The sequence below is a fragment of the Salmo salar genome, chromosome 08 (assembly GCF_965601325.2).
Source record: "Salmo salar chromosome 08, fSalSal1, whole genome shotgun sequence".
Taxonomy (NCBI): domain Eukaryota; kingdom Metazoa; phylum Chordata; class Actinopteri; order Salmoniformes; family Salmonidae; genus Salmo; species Salmo salar.
This window is the reverse complement of record NC_138298.1, coordinates 33,453,983-33,470,473: the sequence shown is the minus strand read 5'-3', so window position 1 is coordinate 33,470,473 and position 16,491 is coordinate 33,453,983. Positions and strand designations below refer to the sequence as shown.

At 39.2% G+C, this 16,491-nt stretch overlaps 36 non-coding genes across 36 annotated transcripts; all 36 read right to left on the bottom strand.

Annotated features, from left to right (window-relative positions):
- Positions 1–210: 210 nt before the first annotated feature.
- Positions 211–282, bottom strand: trnaq-cug (transfer RNA glutamine (anticodon CUG)). The gene has a single exon. It is a non-coding gene; the product is annotated as a tRNA-Gln (tRNA).
- A 111-nt stretch (positions 283–393) lies between these two features.
- On the bottom strand, positions 394–465 carry trnaq-uug (transfer RNA glutamine (anticodon UUG)). The gene has a single exon. It is a non-coding gene; the product is annotated as a tRNA-Gln (tRNA).
- Positions 466–992: 527 nt separating this feature from the next.
- trnaq-cug (transfer RNA glutamine (anticodon CUG)) lies at positions 993–1,064 on the bottom strand. The gene has a single exon. It is a non-coding gene; the product is annotated as a tRNA-Gln (tRNA).
- A 111-nt stretch (positions 1,065–1,175) lies between these two features.
- trnaq-uug (transfer RNA glutamine (anticodon UUG)) lies at positions 1,176–1,247 on the bottom strand. Its single transcript has one exon. It is a non-coding gene; the product is annotated as a tRNA-Gln (tRNA).
- A 524-nt stretch (positions 1,248–1,771) lies between these two features.
- Positions 1,772–1,843, bottom strand: trnaq-cug (transfer RNA glutamine (anticodon CUG)). The gene has a single exon. It is a non-coding gene; the product is annotated as a tRNA-Gln (tRNA).
- Positions 1,844–1,958: 115 nt separating this feature from the next.
- trnaq-uug (transfer RNA glutamine (anticodon UUG)) lies at positions 1,959–2,030 on the bottom strand. Its single transcript has one exon. It is a non-coding gene; the product is annotated as a tRNA-Gln (tRNA).
- A 524-nt stretch (positions 2,031–2,554) lies between these two features.
- trnaq-cug (transfer RNA glutamine (anticodon CUG)) lies at positions 2,555–2,626 on the bottom strand. The gene has a single exon. It is a non-coding gene; the product is annotated as a tRNA-Gln (tRNA).
- A 115-nt stretch (positions 2,627–2,741) lies between these two features.
- Positions 2,742–2,813, bottom strand: trnaq-uug (transfer RNA glutamine (anticodon UUG)). Its single transcript has one exon. It is a non-coding gene; the product is annotated as a tRNA-Gln (tRNA).
- A 524-nt stretch (positions 2,814–3,337) lies between these two features.
- trnaq-cug (transfer RNA glutamine (anticodon CUG)) lies at positions 3,338–3,409 on the bottom strand. Its single transcript has one exon. It is a non-coding gene; the product is annotated as a tRNA-Gln (tRNA).
- Positions 3,410–3,524: 115 nt separating this feature from the next.
- Positions 3,525–3,596, bottom strand: trnaq-uug (transfer RNA glutamine (anticodon UUG)). Its single transcript has one exon. It is a non-coding gene; the product is annotated as a tRNA-Gln (tRNA).
- Positions 3,597–4,120: 524 nt separating this feature from the next.
- Positions 4,121–4,192, bottom strand: trnaq-cug (transfer RNA glutamine (anticodon CUG)). Its single transcript has one exon. It is a non-coding gene; the product is annotated as a tRNA-Gln (tRNA).
- Positions 4,193–4,307: 115 nt separating this feature from the next.
- On the bottom strand, positions 4,308–4,379 carry trnaq-uug (transfer RNA glutamine (anticodon UUG)). The gene has a single exon. It is a non-coding gene; the product is annotated as a tRNA-Gln (tRNA).
- A 524-nt stretch (positions 4,380–4,903) lies between these two features.
- On the bottom strand, positions 4,904–4,975 carry trnaq-cug (transfer RNA glutamine (anticodon CUG)). Its single transcript has one exon. It is a non-coding gene; the product is annotated as a tRNA-Gln (tRNA).
- Positions 4,976–5,090: 115 nt separating this feature from the next.
- Positions 5,091–5,162, bottom strand: trnaq-uug (transfer RNA glutamine (anticodon UUG)). The gene has a single exon. It is a non-coding gene; the product is annotated as a tRNA-Gln (tRNA).
- A 524-nt stretch (positions 5,163–5,686) lies between these two features.
- trnaq-cug (transfer RNA glutamine (anticodon CUG)) lies at positions 5,687–5,758 on the bottom strand. Its single transcript has one exon. It is a non-coding gene; the product is annotated as a tRNA-Gln (tRNA).
- A 115-nt stretch (positions 5,759–5,873) lies between these two features.
- On the bottom strand, positions 5,874–5,945 carry trnaq-uug (transfer RNA glutamine (anticodon UUG)). Its single transcript has one exon. It is a non-coding gene; the product is annotated as a tRNA-Gln (tRNA).
- A 524-nt stretch (positions 5,946–6,469) lies between these two features.
- On the bottom strand, positions 6,470–6,541 carry trnaq-cug (transfer RNA glutamine (anticodon CUG)). Its single transcript has one exon. It is a non-coding gene; the product is annotated as a tRNA-Gln (tRNA).
- Positions 6,542–6,656: 115 nt separating this feature from the next.
- Positions 6,657–6,728, bottom strand: trnaq-uug (transfer RNA glutamine (anticodon UUG)). Its single transcript has one exon. It is a non-coding gene; the product is annotated as a tRNA-Gln (tRNA).
- Positions 6,729–7,252: 524 nt separating this feature from the next.
- trnaq-cug (transfer RNA glutamine (anticodon CUG)) lies at positions 7,253–7,324 on the bottom strand. The gene has a single exon. It is a non-coding gene; the product is annotated as a tRNA-Gln (tRNA).
- A 115-nt stretch (positions 7,325–7,439) lies between these two features.
- On the bottom strand, positions 7,440–7,511 carry trnaq-uug (transfer RNA glutamine (anticodon UUG)). The gene has a single exon. It is a non-coding gene; the product is annotated as a tRNA-Gln (tRNA).
- Positions 7,512–8,035: 524 nt separating this feature from the next.
- trnaq-cug (transfer RNA glutamine (anticodon CUG)) lies at positions 8,036–8,107 on the bottom strand. The gene has a single exon. It is a non-coding gene; the product is annotated as a tRNA-Gln (tRNA).
- A 115-nt stretch (positions 8,108–8,222) lies between these two features.
- trnaq-uug (transfer RNA glutamine (anticodon UUG)) lies at positions 8,223–8,294 on the bottom strand. Its single transcript has one exon. It is a non-coding gene; the product is annotated as a tRNA-Gln (tRNA).
- A 711-nt stretch (positions 8,295–9,005) lies between these two features.
- On the bottom strand, positions 9,006–9,077 carry trnaq-uug (transfer RNA glutamine (anticodon UUG)). The gene has a single exon. It is a non-coding gene; the product is annotated as a tRNA-Gln (tRNA).
- A 711-nt stretch (positions 9,078–9,788) lies between these two features.
- On the bottom strand, positions 9,789–9,860 carry trnaq-uug (transfer RNA glutamine (anticodon UUG)). The gene has a single exon. It is a non-coding gene; the product is annotated as a tRNA-Gln (tRNA).
- A 524-nt stretch (positions 9,861–10,384) lies between these two features.
- On the bottom strand, positions 10,385–10,456 carry trnaq-cug (transfer RNA glutamine (anticodon CUG)). Its single transcript has one exon. It is a non-coding gene; the product is annotated as a tRNA-Gln (tRNA).
- Positions 10,457–10,571: 115 nt separating this feature from the next.
- On the bottom strand, positions 10,572–10,643 carry trnaq-uug (transfer RNA glutamine (anticodon UUG)). Its single transcript has one exon. It is a non-coding gene; the product is annotated as a tRNA-Gln (tRNA).
- A 524-nt stretch (positions 10,644–11,167) lies between these two features.
- Positions 11,168–11,241, bottom strand: trnaq-cug (transfer RNA glutamine (anticodon CUG)). Its single transcript has one exon. It is a non-coding gene; the product is annotated as a tRNA-Gln (tRNA).
- A 113-nt stretch (positions 11,242–11,354) lies between these two features.
- On the bottom strand, positions 11,355–11,426 carry trnaq-uug (transfer RNA glutamine (anticodon UUG)). Its single transcript has one exon. It is a non-coding gene; the product is annotated as a tRNA-Gln (tRNA).
- Positions 11,427–11,950: 524 nt separating this feature from the next.
- Positions 11,951–12,022, bottom strand: trnaq-cug (transfer RNA glutamine (anticodon CUG)). The gene has a single exon. It is a non-coding gene; the product is annotated as a tRNA-Gln (tRNA).
- Positions 12,023–12,137: 115 nt separating this feature from the next.
- Positions 12,138–12,209, bottom strand: trnaq-uug (transfer RNA glutamine (anticodon UUG)). Its single transcript has one exon. It is a non-coding gene; the product is annotated as a tRNA-Gln (tRNA).
- A 515-nt stretch (positions 12,210–12,724) lies between these two features.
- Positions 12,725–12,798, bottom strand: trnaq-cug (transfer RNA glutamine (anticodon CUG)). The gene has a single exon. It is a non-coding gene; the product is annotated as a tRNA-Gln (tRNA).
- A 113-nt stretch (positions 12,799–12,911) lies between these two features.
- Positions 12,912–12,983, bottom strand: trnaq-uug (transfer RNA glutamine (anticodon UUG)). Its single transcript has one exon. It is a non-coding gene; the product is annotated as a tRNA-Gln (tRNA).
- Positions 12,984–13,694: 711 nt separating this feature from the next.
- trnaq-uug (transfer RNA glutamine (anticodon UUG)) lies at positions 13,695–13,766 on the bottom strand. Its single transcript has one exon. It is a non-coding gene; the product is annotated as a tRNA-Gln (tRNA).
- A 1,306-nt stretch (positions 13,767–15,072) lies between these two features.
- On the bottom strand, positions 15,073–15,144 carry trnaq-cug (transfer RNA glutamine (anticodon CUG)). The gene has a single exon. It is a non-coding gene; the product is annotated as a tRNA-Gln (tRNA).
- A 115-nt stretch (positions 15,145–15,259) lies between these two features.
- Positions 15,260–15,331, bottom strand: trnaq-uug (transfer RNA glutamine (anticodon UUG)). Its single transcript has one exon. It is a non-coding gene; the product is annotated as a tRNA-Gln (tRNA).
- A 525-nt stretch (positions 15,332–15,856) lies between these two features.
- On the bottom strand, positions 15,857–15,928 carry trnaq-cug (transfer RNA glutamine (anticodon CUG)). The gene has a single exon. It is a non-coding gene; the product is annotated as a tRNA-Gln (tRNA).
- Between the last annotated feature and the right edge of the window lie 563 nt (positions 15,929–16,491).

The following is a 16,491-nucleotide window of genomic DNA, read 5'->3' as shown; positions in this document are numbered from 1 at the left end:
TCTTGAAAAAAATCTTAATTATTTTCAGTTCATTGGGGGGCAGCAAGTTTTCAATTAATAAATGTACTAGGCATTCATATTAAAAATTTCCTGCAGGCTGGCCATTCATGCGTACCAAAGACTGCTTATCGACTCCCACCCACTTGTTTCTTTCACACAAGGCTATTTTAAAGTTGACAGGAGAGCAGTATGTCAATGCAGAATGAAGGTAGGTCCTACCGAGATTTGAACTCGGATCGCAGGATTCAGAGTCCTGAGTGCTAACCATTACACCATAGAACCCCATAGTAATTATTGAAGTGTTCAGATTTTCCTGTCATTTGTTCACCGGATAAACAGCTAGAAATGAGATTATTGGTAGGCCACGTGAATAATTCAGCACAAAAGCTAGAAAGGTTCTACCGAGATTTGAACTCGGATCACTGGATTCAAAGTCCAGAGTGCTAACCATTACACCATAGAACCATATTATACATCCATTTGGGAATTGATACAGAAAAAAAATTACGCGTTTTAATTAGCAAATGTGGACTGTCGTTCCTATCACGTGTTGCAAATACTTTCAACAATCGTTGGTGACAGCTATATTCCAGTTCCACGGGGCAGATTAATTCACATGGTAGGTCCTACTGAGATTTGAACTCAGATTGCAAGATCCAGAGTGATAACCTTTACAGCATAGAATGCTGGTTCAGATTTTACTGTCCTTGGTTCACAGGAAAAACAGAGAAAATATTTTCTGGACAGAAACGGTATCACCTGGGCTACCCTACCATGTAACATCTTGAAAAAAATCTTAATTATTTTCAGTTCATTGGGGGGCAGCAAGTTTTCAATTAATAAATGTACTAGGCATTCATATTAAACATTTCCTGCAGGCTGGCCATTCATGCGTACCAAAGACTGCTTATCGACTCCCACCCACTTGTTTCTTTCACACAAGGCTATTTTAAAGTTGACAGGAGAGCAGTATGTCACTGCAGAATGAAGGTAGGTCCTACCGAGATTTGAACTCGGATCGCAGGATTCAGAGTCCTGAGTGCTAACCATTACACCATAGAACCCCATAGTAATTATTGAAGTGTTCAGATTTTCCTGTCATTTGTTCACCGGATAAACAGCTAGAAATGAGATTATTGGTAGGCCACGTGAATAATTCAGCACAAAAGCTAGAAAGGTTCTACCGAGATTTGAACTCGGATCACTGGATTCAAAGTCCAGAGTGCTAACCATTACACCATAGAACCATATTATACATCCATTTGGGAATTGTACAGAAAAAAAATTACGCGTTTTAATTAGCAAATGTGGACTGTCGTTCCTATCACGTGTTGCAAATACTTTCAACAATCGTTGGACAGCTATATTCCAGTTCCACGAGGCAGATTAATTCACATGGTAGGTCCTACCGAGATTTGAACTCAGATTGCAAGATCCAGAGTGATAACCTTTACAGCATAGAATGCTGGTTCAGATTTTACTGTCCTTGGTTCACAGGAAAAACAGAGAAAATATTTTCTGGACAGAAACGGTATCACCTGGGCTACCCTACCATGTAACATCTTGAAAAAAATCTTAATTATTTTCAGTTCATTGGGGGGCAGCAAGTTTTCAATTAATAAATGTACTAGGCATTCATATTAAAAATTTCCTGCAGGCTGGCCATTCGTGCGTACCAAAGACTGCTTATCGACTCCCACCCACTTGTTTCTTTCACACAAGGCTATTTTAAAGTTGACAGGAGAGCAGTATGTCACTGCAGAATGAAGGTAGGTCCTACCGAGATTTGAACTCGGATCGCAGGATTCAGAGTCCTGAGTGCTAACCATTACACCATAGAACCCCATATAGAGTAATTATTGAAGTGTTCAGATTTTCCTGTCATTTGTTCACCGGATAAACAGCTAGAAATGAGATTATTGGTAGGCCACGTGAATAATTCAGCACAAAAGCTAGAAAGGTTCTACTGAGATTTGAACTCGGATCACTGGATTCAAAGTCCAGAGTGCTAACCATTACACCATAGAACCATATTATACATCCATTTGGGAATTGTACAGAAAAAAAATTACGCGTTTTAATTAGCAAATGTGGACTGTCGTTCCTATCACGTGTTGCAAATACTTTCAACAATCGTTGGACAGCTATATTCCAGTTCCACGAGGCAGATTAATTCACATGGTAGGTCCTACCGAGATTTGAACTCAGATTGCAAGATCCAGAGTGATAACCTTTACAGCATAGAATGCTGGTTCAGATTTTACTGTCCTTGGTTCACAGGAAAAACAGAGAAAATATTTTCTGGACAGAAACGGTATCACCTGGGCTACCCTACCATGTAACATCTTGAAAGAAATCTTAATTATTTTCAGTTCATTGGGGGGCAGCAAGTTTTCAATTAATAAATGTACTAGGCATTCATATTAAGAATTTCCTGCAGGCTGGCCATTCGTGCGTACCAAAGACTGCTTATCGACTCCCACCCACTTGTTTCTTTCACACAAGACTATTTTAAAGTTGACAGGAGAGCAGTATGTCACTGCAGAATCAAGGTAGGTCCTACCGAGATTTGAACTCGGATCGCAGGATTCAGAGTCCTGAGTGCTAACCATTACACCATAGAACCCCATATAGAGTAATTATTGAAGTGTTCAGATTTTCCTGTCATTTGTTCACCGGATAAACAGCTAGAAATTAGATTATTGGTAGGCCACGTGAATAATTCAGCACAAAAGCTAGAAAGGTTCTACTGAGATTTGAACTCGGATCACTGGATTCAAAGTCCAGAGTGCTAACCATTACACCATAGAACCATATTATACATCCATTTGGGAATTGTACAGAAAAAAAATTACGCGTTTTAATTAGCAAATGTGGACTGTCGTTCCTATCACGTGTTGCAAATACTTTCAACAATCGTTGGACAGCTATATTCCAGTTCCACGAGGCAGATTAATTCACATGGTAGGTCCTACCGAGATTTGAACTCAGATTGCAAGATCCAGAGTGATAACCTTTACAGCATAGAATGCTGGTTCAGATTTTACTGTCCTTGGTTCACAGGAAAAACAGAGAAAATATTTTCTGGACAGAAACGGTATCACCTGGGCTACCCTACCATCTAACATCTTGAAAGAAATCTTAATTATTTTCAGTTCATTGGGGGGCAGCAAGTTTTCAATTAATAAATGTACTAGGCATTCATATTAAGAATTTCCTGCAGGCTAGCCATTCGTGCGTACCAAAGACTGCTTATCGACTCCCACCCACTTGTTTCTTTCACACAAGACTATTTTAAAGTTGACAGGAGAGGAGTATGTCACTGCAAAATCAAGGTAGGTCCTACCGAGATTTGAACTCGGATCGCAGGATTCAGAGTCCTGAGTGCTAACCATTACACCATAGAACCCCATATAGAGTAATTATTGAAGTGTTCAGATTTTCCTGTCATTTGTTCACCGGATAAACAGCTAGAAATTAGATTATTGGTAGGCCACGTGAATAATTCAGCACAAAAGCTAGAAAGGTTCTACTGAGATTTGAACTCGGATCACTGGATTCAAAGTCCAGAGTGCTAACCATTACACCATAGAACCATATTATACATCCATTTGGGAATTGTAACGAAAAAAAATTACGCGTTTTAATTAGCAAATGTGGACTGTCGTTCCTATCACGTGTTGCAAATACTTTCAACAATCGTTGGACAGCTATATTCCAGTTCCACGAGGCAGATTAATTCACATGGTAGGTCCTACCGAGATTTGAACTCAGATTGCAAGATCCAGAGTGATAACCTTTACAGCATAGAATGCTGGTTCAGATTTTACTGTCCTTGGTTCACAGGAAAAACAGAGAAAATATTTTCTGGACAGAAACGGTATCACCTGGGCTACCCTACCATGTAACATCTTGAAAGAAATCTTAATTATTTTCAGTTCATTGGGGGGCAGCAAGTTTTCAATTAATAAATGTACTAGGCATTCATATTAAGAATTTCCTGCAGGCTAGCCATTCGTGCGTACCAAAGACTGCTTATCGACTCCCACCCACTTGTTTCTTTCACACAAGACTATTTTAAAGTTGACAGGAGAGGAGTATGTCACTGCAAAATCAAGGTAGGTCCTACCGAGATTTGAACTCGGATCGCAGGATTCAGAGTCCTGAGTGCTAACCATTACACCATAGAACCCCATATAGAGTAATTATTGAAGTGTTCAGATTTTCCTGTCATTTGTTCACCGGATAAACAGCTAGAAATGAGATTATTGGTAGGCCACGTGAATAATTCAGCACAAAAGCTAGAAAGGTTCTACTGAGATTTGAACTCGGATCACTGGATTCAAAGTCCAGAGTGCTAACCATTACACCATAGAACCATATTATACATCCATTTGGGAATTGTACCGAAAAAAAATTACGCGTTTTAATTAGCAAATGTGGACTGTCGTTCCTATCACGTGTTGCAAATACTTTCAACAATCGTTGGACAGCTATATTCCAGTTCCACGAGGCAGATTAATTCACATGGTAGGTCCTACCGAGATTTGAACTCAGATTGCAAGATCCAGAGTGATAACCTTTACAGCATAGAATGCTGGTTCAGATTTTACTGTCCTTGGTTCACAGGAAAAACAGAGAAAATATTTTCTGGACAGAAACGGTATCACCTGGGCTACCCTACCATGTAACATCTTGAAAGAAATCTTAATTATTTTCAGTTCATTGGGGGGCAGCAAGTTTTCAATTAATAAATGTACTAGGCATTCATATTAAAAATTTCCTGCAGGCTGGCCATTCGTGCGTACCAAAGACTGCTAATCGACTCCCACCCACTTGTTTCTTTCACACAAGACTATTTTAAAGTTGACAGGAGAGCAGTATGTCACTGCAGAATGAAGGTAGGTCCTACTGAGATTTGAACTCGGATCGCAGGATTCAGAGTCCTGAGTGATAACCATTACACCATAGAACCCCATATAGAGTAATTACTGAAGTGTTCAGATTTTCCTGTCATTTGTTCACCGGATAAACAGCTAGAAATGAGATTATTGGTAGGCCACGTGAATAATTCAGCACAAAAGCTAGAAAGGTTCTACTGAGATTTGAACACGGATCACTGGATTCAAAGTCCAGAGTGCTAACCATTACACCATAGAACCATATTATACATCCATTTGGGAATTGTACAGAAAAAAAATTACGCGTTTTAATTAGCAAATGTGGACTGTCGTTCCTATCACGTGTTGCAAATACTTTCAACAATCGTTGGACAGCTATATTCCAGTTCCACGAGGCAGATTAATTCACATGGTAGGTCCTACCGAGATTTGAACTCAGATTGCAAGATCCAGAGTGATAACCTTTACAGCATAGAATGCTGGTTCAGATTTTACTGTCCTTGGTTCACAGGAAAAACAGAGAAAATATTTTCTGGACAGAAACGGTATCACCTGGGCTACCCTACCATGTAACATCTTGAAAGAAATCTTAATTATTTTCAGTTCATTGGGGGGCAGCAAGTTTTCAATTAATAAATGTACTAGGCATTCATATTAAAAATTTCCTGCAGGCTGGCCATTCGTGCGTACCAAAGACTGCTAATCGACTCCCACCCACTTGTTTCTTTCACACAAGACTATTTTAAAGTTGACAGGAGAGCAGTATGTCACTGCAGAATGAAGGTAGGTCCTACTGAGATTTGAACTCGGATCGCAGGATTCAGAGTCCTGAGTGATAACCATTACACCATAGAACCCCATATAGAGTAATTACTGAAGTGTTCAGATTTTCCTGTCATTTGTTCACCGGATAAACAGCTAGAAATTAGATTATTGGTAGGCCACGTGAATAATTCAGCACAAAAGCTAGAAAGGTTCTACTGAGATTTGAACTCGGATCACTGGATTCAAAGTCCAGAGTGCTAACCATTACACCATAGAACCATATTATACATCCATTTGGGAATTGTACAGAAAAAAAATTACGCGTTTTAATTAGCAAATGTGGACTGTCGTTCCTATCACGTGTTGCAAATACTTTCAACAATCGTTGGACAGCTATATTCCAGTTCCACGAGGCAGATTAATTCACATGGTAGGTCCTACCGAGATTTGAACTCAGATTGCAAGATCCAGAGTGATAACCTTTACAGCATAGAATGCTGGTTCAGATTTTACTGTCCTTGGTTCACAGGAAAAACAGAGAAAATATTTTCTGGACAGAAACGGTATCACCTGGGCTACCCTAGCATGTAACATCTTGAAAGAAATCTTAATTATTTTCAGTTCATTGGGGGGCAGCAAGTTTTCAATTAATAAATGTACTAGGCATTCATATTAAGAATTTCCTGCAGGCTAGTCATTCGTGCGTACCAAAGACTGCTTATCGACTCCCACCCACTTGTTTCTTTCACACAAGACTATTTTAAAGTTGACAGGAGAGGAGTATGTCACTGCAAAATCAAGGTAGGTCCTACCGAGATTTGAACTCGGATCACAGGATTCAGAGTCCTGAGTGCTAACCATTACACCATAGAACCCCATATAGAGTAATTATTGAAGTGTTCAGATTTTCCTGTCATTTGTTCACCGGATAAACAGCTAGAAATTAGATTATTGGTAGGCCACGTGAATAATTCAGCACAAAAGCTAGAAAGTTTCTACTGAGATTTGAACTCGGATCACTGGATTCAAAGTCCAGAGTGCTAACCATTACACCATAGAACCATATTATACACCCATTTGGGAATTGTACCGAAAAAAAATTACGCGTTTTAATTAGCAAATGTGGACTGTCGTTCCTATCACGTGTTGCAAATACTTTCAACAATCGTTGGACAGCTATATTCCAGTTCCACGAGGCAGATTAATTCACATGGTAGGTCCTACCGAGATTTGAACTCAGATTGCAAGATCCGGAGTGATAACCTTTACAGGATAGAATGCTGGTTCAGATTTTACTGTCCTTGGTTCACAGGAAAAACAGAGAAAATATTTTCTGGACAGAAACGGTATCACCTGGGCTACCCTACCATGTAACATCTTGAAAGAAATCTTAATTATTTTCAGTTCATTGGGGGGCAGCAAGTTTTCAATTAATAAATGTACTAGGCATTCATATTAAGAATTTCCTGCAGGATAGCCATTCGTGCGTACCAAAGACTGCTTATCGACTCCCACCCACTTGTTTCTTTCACACAAGACTATTTTAAAGTTGACAGGAGAGGAGTATGTCACTGCAAAATCAAGGTAGGTCCTACCGAGATTTGAACTCGGATCGCAGGATTCAGAGTCCTGAGTGCTAACCATTACACCATAGAACCCCATATAGAGTAATTATTGAAGTGTTCAGATTTTCCTGTCATTTGTTCACCGGATAAACAGCTAGAAATTAGATTATTGGTAGGCCACGTGAATAATTCAGCACAAAAGCTAGAAAGGTTCTACTGAGATTTGAACTCGGATCACTGGATTCAAAGTCCAGAGTGCTAACCATTACACCATAGAACCATATTATACATCCATTTGGGAATTGTAACGAAAAAAAATTACGCGTTTTAATTAGCAAATGTGGACTGTCGTTCCTATCACGTGTTGCAAATACTTTCAACAATCGTTGGACAGCTATATTCCAGTTCCACGAGTCAGATTAATTCACATGGTAGGTCCTACCGAGATTTGAACTCAGATTGCAAGATCCAGAGTGATAACCTTTACAGCATAGAATGCTGGTTCAGATTTTACTGTCCTTGGTTCACAGGAAAAACAGAGAAAATATTTTCTGGACAGAAACGGTATCACCTGGGCTACCCTACCATGTAACATCTTGAAAGAAATCTTAATTATTTTCAGTTCATTGGGGGGCAGCAAGTTTTCAATTAATAAATGTACTAGCCATTCATATTAAAAATTTCCTGCAGGCTGGCCAAACATGCGTACCAAAGACTGCTAATCGACTCCCACCCACTTGTTTCTTTCACACAAGACTATTTTAAAGTTGACAGGAGAGCAGTATGTCACTGCAGAATGAAGGTAGGTCCTACTGAGATTTGAACTCGGATTGCAGGATTCAGAGTCCTGAGTGATAACCATTACACCATAGAACCCCATATAGATTAATTACTGAAGTGTTCAGATTTTCCTGTCATTTGTTCACCGGATAAACAGCTAGAAATGAGATTATTGGTAGGCCACGTGAATAATTCAGCACAAAAGCTAGAAAGGTTCTACTGAGATTTGAACACGGATCACTGGATTCAAAGTCCAGAGTGCTAACCATTACACCATAGAACCATATTATACATCCATTTGGGAATTGTACAGAAAAAAAATTACCCGTTTTAATTAGCAAATGTGGACTGTCGTTCCTATCACGTGTTGCAAATACTTTCAACAATCGTTGGACAGCTATATTCCAGTTCCACGAGGCAGATTAATTCACATGGTAGGTCCTACCGAGATTTGAACTCAGATTGCAAGATCCAGAGTGATAACCTTTACAGCATAGAATGCTGGTTCAGATTTTACTGTCCTTGGTTCACAGGAAAAACAGAGAAAATATTTTCTGGACAGAAACGGTATCACCTGGGCTACCCTACCATGTAACATCTTGAAAAAAATCTTAATTATTTTCAGTTCATTGGGGGGCAGCAAGTTTTCAATTAATAAATGTACTAGGCATTCATATTAAAAATTTCCTGCAGGCTGGCCATTCGTGCGTACCAAAGACTGCTAACCGACTCCCACCCACTTGTTTCTTTCACACAAGACTATTTTAAAGTTGACAGGAGAGCAGTATGTCACTCCAGAATGAAGGTATGTCCTACTGAGATTTGAACTCGGATCGCAGGATTCAGAGTCCTGAGTGATAACCATTACACCATAGAAACCCATATAGAGTAATTACTGAAGTGTTCAGATTTTCCTGTCATTTGTTCACCGGATAAACAGCAAGAAATGAGATTATTGGTAGGCCACGTGAATAATTCAGCACAAAAGCTAGAAAGGTTCTACTGAGATTTGAACACGGATCACTGGATTCAAAGTCCAGAGTGCTAACCATTACACCATAGAACCATATTATACATCCATTTGGGAATTGTACAGAAAAAAAATTACGCGTTTTAATTAGCAAATGTGGACTGTCGTTCCTATCACGTGTTGCAAATACTTTCAACAATCGTTGGACAGCTATATTCCAGTTCCACGAGGCAGATTAATTCACATGGTAGGTCCTACCGAGATTTGAACTCAGATTGCAAGATCCAGAGTGATAACCTTTACAGCATAGAATGCTGGTTCAGATTTTACTGTCCTTGGTTCACAGGAAAAACAGAGAAAATATTTTCTGGACAGAAACGGTATCACCTGGGCTACCCTACCATGTAACATCTTGAAAGAAATCTTAATTATTTTCAGTTCATTGGGGGGCAGCAAGTTTTCAATTAATAAATGTACTAGGCATTCATATTAAAAATTTCCTGCAGGCTGGCCATACATGCGTACCAAAGACTGCCAATCGACTCCCACCCACTTGTTTCTTTCACACAAGACTATTTTAAAGTTGACAGGAGAGCAGTATGTCACTGCAGAATGAAGGTAGGTCCTAATGAGATTTGAACTCGGATCGCAGGATTCAAAGTCCTGAGTGATAACCATTACACCATAGAACCACATATAGAGTAATTATTGAAGTGTTCAGATTTTCCTGTCATTTGTTCACCGGATAAACAGCTAGAAATTAGATTATTGGTAGGCCACGTGAATAATTCAGCACAAAAGCTAGAAAGGTTCTACTGAGATTTGAACTCCGATCACTGGATTCAAAGTCCAGAGTGCTAACCATTACACCATAGAACCATATTATACATCCATTTGGGAATTGTAACGAAAAAAAATTACGCGTTTTAATTAGCAAATGTGGACTGTCGTTCCTATCACGTGTTGCAAATACTTTCAACAATCGTTGGACAGCTATATTCCAGTTCCACGAGTCAGATTAATTCACATGGTAGGTCCTACTGAGATTTGAACTCAGATTGCAAGATCCAGAGTGATAACCTTTACAGCATAGAATGCTGGTTCAGATTTTACTGTCCTTGGTTCACAGGAAAAACAGAGAAAATATTTTCTGGACAGAAACGGTATCACCTGGGCTACCCTACCATGTAACATCTTGAAAGAAATCTTAATTATTTTCAGTTCATTGGGGGGCAGCAAGTTTTCAATTAATAAATGTACTAGCCATTCATATTAAAAATTTCCTGCAGGCTGGCCAAACATGCGTACCAAAGACTGCTAATCGACTCCCACCCACTTGTTTCTTTCACACAAGACTATTTTAAAGTTGACAGGAGAGCAGTATGTCACTGCAGAATGAAGGTAGGTCCTACTGAGATTTGAACTCGGATTGCAGGATTCAGAGTCCTGAGTGATAACCATTACACCATAGAACCCCATATAGAGTAATTACTGAAGTGTTCAGATTTTCCTGTCATTTGTTCACCGGATAAACAGCTAGAAATGAGATTATTGGTAGGCCACGTGAATAATTCAGCACAAAAGCTAGAAAGGTTCTACTGAGATTTGAACACGGATCACTGGATTCAAAGTCCAGAGTGCTAACCATTACACCATAGAACCATATTATACATCCATTTGGGAATTGTACAGAAAAAAAATTACCCGTTTTAATTAGCAAATGTGGACTGTCGTTCCTATCACGTGTTGCAAATACTTTCAACAATCGTTGGACAGCTATATTCCAGTTCCACGAGGCAGATTAATTCACATGGTAGGTCCTACCGAGATTTGAACTCAGATTGCAAGATCCAGAGTGATAACCTTTACAGCATAGAATGCTGGTTCAGATTTTACTGTCCTTGGTTCACAGGAAAAACAGAGAAAATATTTTCTGGACAGAAACGGTATCACCTGGGCTACCCTACCATGTAACATCTTGAAAGAAATCTTAATTATTTTCAGTTCATTGGGGGGCAGCAAGTTTTCAATTAATAAATGTACTAGGCATTCATATTAAGAATTTCCTGCAGGATAGCCATTCGTGCGTAACAAAGACTGCTTATCGATTCCCACCCACTTGTTTCTTTCACACAAGACTATTTTAAAGTTGACAGGAGAGGAGTATGTCACTGCAAAATCGAGGTAGGTCCTACCGAGATTTGAACTCGGATCGCAGGATTCAGAGTCCTGAGTGCTAACCATTACACCATAGAACACCATATAGAGTAATTATTGAAGTGTTCAGATTTTCCTGTCATTTGTTCACCGGATAAACAGCTAGAAATTAGATTATTGGTAGGCCACGTGAATAATTCAGCACAAAAGCTAGAAAGGTTCTACTGAGATTTGAACTCGGATCACTGGATTCAAAGTCCAGAGTGCTAACCATTACAACATAGAACCATATTATACATCCATTTGGGAATTGTACAGAAAAAAAATTACGCGTTTTAATTAGCAAATGTGGACTGTCGTTCCTATCACGTGTTGCAAATACTTTCAACAATCGTTGGACAGCTATATTCCAGTTCCACGAGGCAGATTAATTCACATGGTAGGTCCTACAGAGATTTGAACTCAGATTGCAAGATCCAGAGTGATAACCTTTACAGCATAGAATGCTGGTTCAGATTTTACTGTCCTTGGTTCACAGGAAAAACAGAGAAAATATTTTCTGGAGAGAAACGGTATCACCTGGGCTACCCTACCATGTAACATCTTGAAAGAAATCTTAATTATTTTCAGTTGATTGGGGGGCAGCAAGTTTTCAATTAATAAATGTACTAGGCATTCATATTAAAAATTTCCTGCAGGCTGGCCATACATGCGTACCAAAGACTGCTAATCGACTCCCACCCACTTGTTTCTTTCACACAAGACTATTTTAAAGTTGACAGGAGAGCAGTATGTCACTGCAGAATGAAGGTAGGTCCTACTGAGATTTGAACTCGGATCGCAGGATTCAGAGTCCTGAGTGATAACCATTACACCATAGAACCACATATAGAGTAATTACTGAAGTGTTCAGATTTTCCTGTCATTTGTTCACCGGATAAACAGCTAGAAATGAGATTATTGGTAGGCCACGTGAATAATTCAGCACAAAAGCTAGAAAGGTTCTACTGAGATTTGAACACGGATCACTGGATTCAAAGTCCAGAGTGCTAACCATTACACCATAGAACCATATTATAGATCCATTTGGGAATTGTACAGAAAAAAAATTAATTAGCAAATGTGGACTGTCGTTCCTATCACGTGTTGCAAATACTTTCAACAATCGTTGGACAGCTATATTCCAGTTCCACGAGGCAGATTAATTCACATGGTAGGTCCTACCGAGATTTGAACTCAGATTGCAAGATCCAGAGTGATAACCTTTACAGCATAGAATGCTGGTTCAGATTTTACTGTCATTGGTTCACAGGAAAAACAGAGAAAATATTTTCTGGACAGAAACGGTATCACCTGGGCTACCCTACCATGTAACATCTTGAAAGAAATCTTAATTATTTTCAGTTCATTGGGGGGCAGCAAGTTTTCAATTAATAAATGTACTAGGCATTCATATTAAGAATTTCCTGCAGGATAGCCATTCGTGCGTACCAAAGACTGCTTATCGACTCCCACCCACTTGTTTCTTTCACACAAGACTATTTTAAAGTTGACAGGAGAGGAGTATGTCACTGCAAAATCGAGGTAGGTCCTACCGAGATTTGAACTCGGATCGCAGGATTCAGAGTCCTGAGTGCTAACCATTACACCATAGAACACCATATAGAGTAATTATTGAAGTGTTCAGATTTTCCTGTCATTTGTTCACCGGATAAACAGCTAGAAATTAGATTATTGGTAGGCCACGTGAATAATTCAGCACAAAAGCTAGAAAGGTTCTACTGAGATTTGAACTCGGATCACTGGATTCAAAGTCCAGAGTGCTAACCATTACAACATAGAACCATATTATACATCCATTTGGGAATTGTACAGAAAAAAAATTACGCGTTTTAATTAGGAAATGTGGACTGTCGTTCCTATCACGTGTTGCAAATACTTTCAACAATCGTTGGACAGCTATATTCCAGTTCCACGAGGCAGATTAATTCACATGGTAGGTCCTACAGAGATTTGAACTCAGATTGCAAGATCCAGAGTGATAACCTTTACAGCATAGAATGCTGGTTCAGATTTTACTGTCCTTGGTTCACAGGAAAAACAGAGAAAATATTTTCTGGACAGAAACGGTATCACCTGGGCTACCCTACCATGTAACATCTTGAAAAAAATCTTAATTATTTTCAGTTCATTGGGGGGCAGCAAGTTTTCAATTAATAAATGTACTAGGCATTCATATTAAAAATTTCCTGCAGGCTGGCCATTCGTGCGTACCAAAGACTGCTAACCGACTCCCACCTACTTGTTTCTTTCACACAAGACTATTTTAAAGTTGACAGGAGAGCAGTATGTCACTGCAGAATGAAGGTATGTCCTACTGAGATTTGAACTCGGATCGCAGGATTCAGAGTCCTGAGTGATAACCATTACACCATAGAACCCCATATAGAGTAATTACTGAAGTGTTCAGATTTTCCTGTCATTTGTTCACCGGATAAACAGCTAGAAATGAGATTATTGGTAGGCCACGTGAATAATTCAGCACAAAAGCTAGAAAGGTTCTACTGAGATTTGAACACGGATCACTGGATTCAAAGTCCAGAGTGCTAACCATTACACCATAGAACCATATTATACATCCATTTGGGAATTGTACAGAAAAAAAATTACGCGTTTTAATTAGCAAATGTGGACTGTCGTTCCTATCACGTGTTGCAAATACTTTCAACAATCGTTGGACAGCTATATTCCAGTTCCACGAGGCAGATTAATTCACATGGTAGGTCCTACCGAGATTTGAACTCAGATTGCAAGATCCAGAGTGATAACCTTTACAGCATAGAATGCTGGTTCAGATTTACTGTCCTTGGTTCACAGGAAAAACAGAGAAAATATTTTCTGGACAGAAACAGTATCACCTGGGCTACCCTACCATGTAACATCTTGAAAAAAAATCTTCATTATTTTCAGTTCATTGGGGGTCAGCAAGTTTTCAATTAATAAATGTACTAGGAATTCATATTAAGAATTTCCTGCAGGCTAGCCATTTGTGCGTACCAAAGACTGCTTATCGACTCCCACCCACTTGTTTCTTTCACACAAGACTATTTTAAAGTTGACAGGAGAGGAGTATGTCACTGCAAAATCAAGGTAGGTCCTACCGAGATTTGAACTCGGATCACAGGATTCAGAGTCCTGAGTGCCAACAATTACACCATAGAACCCCATATAGAGTAATTATTGAAGTGTTCAGATTTTCCTGTCATTTGTTCACCGGATAAACAGCTAGGAATTAGATTATTGGTAGGCCACATGAATAATTCAGCACAAAAGCTAGAAAGGTTCTACTGAGATATGAACTCGGATCACTGGATTCAAAGTCCAGAGTGCTAACCATTAAAACATAGAACCATATTATACATCCATTTGGGAATTGTACAGAAAAAGATTTACGCGTTTAATTAGCAAATGTGGACTGTCGTTGCTATCACGTGTTGCAAATACTTTCAACAATCGTTGGACAGCTATATTCCAGTTCCACGAGGCAGATTAATTCACATGGTAGGTCCTACAGAGATTTGAACTCAGATTGCAAGATCCAGAGTGATAACCTTTACAGCATAGAATGCTGGTTCAGATTTTACTGTCCTTGGTTCACAGGAAAAACAGAGAAAATATTTTCTGGACAGAAACGGTATGACCTGGGCTACCCTACCATGTAACATCTTGAAAAAAATCGTAATTATTTTCAGTTCATTGGGGGGCAGCAAGTTTTCAATTAATAAATGTACTAGGCATTCATATTAAAAATTTCCTGCAGGCTGGCCATTCATGCGTACCAAAGACTGCTAATCGACTCCCACCCACTTGTTTCTTTCACACAAGACTATTTTAAAGTTGACAGGAGAGCAGTATGTCACTGCAGAATGAAGGTAGGTCCTACTGAGATTTGAACTCGGATCGCAGGATTCAGAGTCCTGAGTGATAACCATTACACCATAGAACCCCATATGGAGTAATTACTGAAGTGTTCAGATTTTCCTGTCATTTGTTCACCGGATAAACAGCTAGAAATTAGATTATTGGTAGGCCACGTGAATAATTCAGCACAAAAGCTAGAAAGGTTCTACTGAGATTTGAACTCGGATCACTGGATTCAAAGTCCAGAGTGCTAACCATTACACCATAGAACCATATTATACATCCATTTGGGAATTGTACAGAAAAAAAAATACGCGTTTTAATTAGCAAATGTGGACTGTCGTTCCTATCACGTGTTGCAAATACTTTCAACAATCGTTGGACAGCTATATTCCAGTTCCACGAGGCAGATTAATTCACATGGTAGGTCCTACCGAGATTTGAACTCAGATTGCAAGATCCAGAGTGATAACCTTTACAGCATAGAATGCTGGTTCAGATTTTACTGTCCTTGGTTCACAGGAAAAACAGAGAAAATATTTTCTGGACAGAAACGGTATCACCTGGGCTACCCTACCATGTAACATCTTGAAAAAAAATCGTAATTATTTTCAGTTCATTGGGGGTCAGCAAGTTTTCAATTAATAAATGTACTAGGCATTCATATTAAAAAATTCCTGCAGGCTGGCCATTCGTGCGTACCAAAGACTGCTAATCGACTTCCACCCACTTGTTTCTTTCACACAAGACTATTTTAAAGATGACAGGAGAGGAGTATGTCACTGCAAAAACTAGGTAGGTCCTACCGAGATTTGAACTCGGATCGCAGGATTCAGAGTCCTGAGTGCTAACCATTACACCATAGAACCCCATATAGAGTAATTATTGAAGTGTTCAGATTTTCCTGTCATTTGTTCACCGGATAAACAGCTAGAAATGAGAATATTGGTAGACCACGTGAATAATTCAGCACAAAAGCTAGAAAGGTTCTACTGAGATTTGAACTCGGATCACTGGATTCAAAGTCCAGAGTGCTAAGCATTACAACATAGAACCATATTATACATCCATTTGGGAATTGTACAGAAAAAAAATTACGCGTTTTAATTAGCAAATGTGGACTGTCGTTCCTATCACGTGTTGCAAATACTTTCAACAATCGTTGGACAGCTATATTCCAGTTCCACGAGGCAGATTAATTCACATGGTAGGTCCTACAGAGATTTGAACTCAGATTGCAAGATCCAGAGTGATAACCTTTACAGCATAGAATGCTGGTTCAGATTTTACTGTCCTTGGTTCACAGGAAAAACAGAGAAAATATTTTCTGGACAGAAACGGTATGACCTGGGCTACCCTACCATGTAACATCTTGAAAAAAATCTTAATTATTTTCAGTTCATTGGGGGGCAGCAAGTTTTCAATTAATAAA